Genomic DNA, 4309 nt, shown 5'->3' with positions numbered 1-4309 from the left:
AATATACACCAGGGATGGGTTCGATTCTGACCCTCAACGTGAGGGACCAAAACAATACTTATCCCAATTTTGATACAGTAATATATATATTGTATCCGGCGAAACTAAGAACACTATGCATTAAGAATAAAATTTGTCAGCCATGATGTAAACAAGTTCCATCTAAAAGTTTACTTGTCTTAACACAACAAAAATTATATTCAGTGGAGACAAACATTAAACATCAATTACACTTAATTTTCGATTAAATCCCTATAAGTTAAACATTTTCAATCATATTTCTAGTCGTATATAACATCTTAATATTCAAATCCTTTTACTTGAGTCATAAGTCAATGATAATAAGGTGGTACGACTCAAGGTGGATTTATAATACATATATAATTGAAAGAAATTATTAAACAGAAGCCTGAAAAAGATTAAAAGAAAAATCACAAACGAAAATACTCGCATAGATGAAAAGAATAAAGCACTATCGAAAAATGGAAATAAAATAAAACATTAAGGAAGAATAGAATAAAGACAGGATATATATATAAAATATATATATATATATATATATATATTTTGCCACTAGTCCCAATCTGCGAAGTTTAAGTCGGCTAGGGTTACTGGTGCGCAGAAATTGTGATTACACTTTAATTATGTAAAATTCATCGCTTTTTCTTTCCCTGGTAATAGCGCCAAAAACATGATGCCAATACCATGGTTCACAACTTCGCACAACTAACCAGCAAGTGCACTGGGTCGTCCAAGTAATACCTTACGTGAGTAAGGGTCGAATCCCACGGAGATTGTTGGTATGAAGCAAGCTATGGTCACCTTGCAAATCTCAGTCAGGTAGGGTTAAATGTGATTGGATTAGATAATTAAAAGATAAATAATAAAGGATAGAAATACTTATGTAATTCATTGGTGAGAATTTCAGATAAACGAATAGAGATGCTTTCGTTCCTCTGAATCTCTACTTTCCTGCTATCTTCATCCAATCAGTCTTACTCCTTTCCATGGCTGGCTTTATGTGATACATCACCATTGTCAATGGCTACTTTCGGTCTTCTCTCGGGAAAATGATCCAAATGCCCTGTCACGGCACGGCTAATCGTCTGGAGGCATCACCCTTGTCAATGGTTTCATCTTATCCTCTCAGTGAAAATGGTCAACGCACCCTGTCATGGCACGGCTATTCATTTGTCGGTTCTCGATCATGCTGGAATAGGATTTACTATCCTTTTGCGTCTGTCACTACGCCCGGCAATCGCGAGTTTGAAGCTCGTCACAGTCATTCAATCATTGAATCCTACTCGGAATACCACAGACAAGGTTTAGACCTTCCGGATTCTCTTGAATGCCGCCATCATTCTAGCTTACACCACGAAGATTCCGATTAAGAGATCTAAGAGATACTCATTCAATCTAATGTAGAACGGAAGTGGTTGTCAGGCATGCGTTCATAGGGAATGATGATGATTGTCACGTTCATCATGTTCAGGTTGAAGTGCGAATGAATATCTTAGAAGCGAAATAAGATGAATTGAATAGAAAACAGTAGTACTTTGCATTAATCTTTGAGGAACAGCAGAGCTCCACACCTTAATCTATGGAGTGTAGAAACTCTACCGTTGAAAATACATAAGTGATAATGGAGTTCATTGGTCTCGGCCCCAGAGGGGGAACCGGAGTAACCAAGACTTGATCACCGGATCAAAATACAATCCAGGATGTCTAATACAATAGTAAAAGGTCCTATTTATAATAAACTAGCTACTAGGGTTTACAGAAGTAAGTAATTGATGCATAAATCCATTTTCGGGGCCCACTTGGTGTGTGCTTGGGCTGAGCTTTAAGTGTTTCACGTGTAGAGGTCCTTCTTGGAGTTGAACGCCAGCTTTTGTGCCAGTTTGGGCGTTCAACTCTGGTTTTGGATCCTTTTTTGGCGCTGGACGCCAGAATTGGGCAGAGAACTGGCGTTGAACGCCAGTTTGCGTCATCTAAACTTGGGCAAAGTATGAACTATTATATATTGCTGGAAATCCCTGGATGTCTACTTTTTAACGCAATTGGAAGCGCGCCATTTTGAGTTCTGTAGCTCCAGAAAATCCACTTTGAGTGCAGGGAGGTTAGAATCCAACAGCATCTGTAGTCCTTCTTCAACCTCTGAATCTGATTTTTGCTCAAGTCCCTCAATTTCAGTCAGAAAATACCTGAAATCACAGAAAAACACAAAAACTCATAGTAAAGTCCAGAAATGTGAATTTAACATAAAAACTAATGAAAACATCCCTAAAAGTAACTAGATCCTACTAAAAACATACTAAAAACAATGCCAAAAAGCGTATAAATTATCCGCTCATCACAACACCAAACTTAAATTGTTGCTTGTCCCCAAGCAACTGAAAATCAAATAGGATAAAAAGAAGAGAATATACTATAAATTCCAAACTATCAATGAAACATAGCTCCAATCAAATGAGCGGGACTTATAGCTTTTTGCCTCTTGAATAGTTTTGGCATCTCACTTTATCCATTGAGGTTCAAAAGGATTGGCATCTATAGGAACTCAGAGTTCAGATAGTGTTATTGACTCTCCTAGTTCAGTATGATGATTCTTGAACACAACTTCTTTATGAGTCTTGGCCGTGGCTCTAAGCACTTTGTTTTCCAGTATTACCACCGGATACATAAATGCCACAGACACATAATTGGGTGAACATTTTCAGATTGTGACTCAGCTTTGCTAAAGTCCCCAATTAGAGGTGTCCAAGGTTCTTAAGCACACTCTTTTTTTGCTTTGGACCTTGACTTTAACCGCTCAGTCTCAAGTTTTCACTTGACACCTACACGCCACAAGCACATGGTTAGGGACAGCTTGGTTTAGCCGCTTAGACCAGGATTTTATTCCTTTAGGCCCTCCTATCCACTGATGCTCAAAGCCTTGGGATCCTTTTTATTTGCCCTTGCCTTTTGGTTTTAAGAGCTTTTGGCTTTTTCTGCTTGTTTTTTCTTTTTCTTTCTATATTTTTTTTTGCCTATTTTTTCTTTTTTTTTTCTGCAAGCTTTGTTCTTTGCTGCTTTTTCTTGCTTCAAGAATCATTTTTATGATTTTTCAGATTATCAAATAACATGTCTCCTAGTCATCATTCTTTCAAGAGCCAACATATTTAACATTCTTAAACAACAACTTCAAAAGACATATGCACTGTTCAAGCATACATTCAGAAAACAAGAAGCATTGTCACCACATCAATATAATTAAGCTAAGTTCAAGGATAAATTAAAAACTCATGTACTTCTTGTTCTTTTAAATTAAAACATTTTTCATTTAAGAGAGGTGATGGATTCATAGGACATTCATAACTTTAAGACAAAGTTACTAATTACTAATGATCATGTAATGAAGACACAAACATAGATAAGCACATAACATAGAAAACGAAAATAAGAAGAAATAAGAACAAGGAATGAATCCACCTTAGTGATGGTGGCGTTTCCTTCTTGAGGAACCAATGATGTCCTTGAGCTCTTCTATGTCTCTTCCTTGTCTTTGTTGCTCCTCCCTCATTGCTTTTTGATCTTCTCTTATTTCATGAAGGATGATGGAGTGCTCTTGATGTTCCACCCTTAGTTGTCCCATGTTGGAACTCAATTCTCCTAGGGAGGTGTTGATATGCTCCCAATAGTTTTGTGGAGGAAAATGCATTTAGGGCATCTCCGGGATCTCATGATGATGAGCTTCTTCATGTGCCTATTGAGATCTATGAATGTGCTCTCTTGTTTGCTCCATCCTTTTTTTAGTGATGGGCATGTGAGATGAATCTTTCCATCTCCATGGCTCAGAGGTGGAAGCAATTGTCTTCCGTTTCCTCTTTCTTGAGGTTTCTCTGGCCTTAGGTGCCATTAATGGTAATGGAAACACAAAAAGCTTATGCTTTTACCACACTAAACTTAGAATTTTGCTCGCCCTCGAGCAAAAGAAGAAAGAATAGAAGAAGAAGAAGAAGAAGATATGAAGGAGACGAAGGGATGTGTGTATGGATGTGAGTGGTGAATGGAAAATAGAAGGGATGATCATGAATGGAGAGAGGGAGGGTGAGGTGGGTGGGGATCCTGTGAGATTCACAGATCCTGAGATGATCCTGTGGTGTCTACAGATCCTGAGGTGTCAAGGATTTACATCCCTGCACCCATTAGGCATGTAAAATGCCCTTGCACACAACTCTGGGCGTTCAGCGCCAGGTTGGTGCCCATTTTGGGCGTTCAACGCCCATTTGTTGCCCATTTCTGGCGTTGAACGCCAGAACCATGCTTG

This window comes from Arachis ipaensis, chromosome B6 (assembly GCF_059453495.1).
Source record: "Arachis ipaensis isolate K30076 ecotype BB chromosome B6, ASM5945349v1, whole genome shotgun sequence".
Taxonomy (NCBI): Eukaryota; Viridiplantae; Streptophyta; class Magnoliopsida; order Fabales; family Fabaceae; genus Arachis; species Arachis ipaensis.
This window is presented reverse-complemented; position numbering follows the sequence as displayed.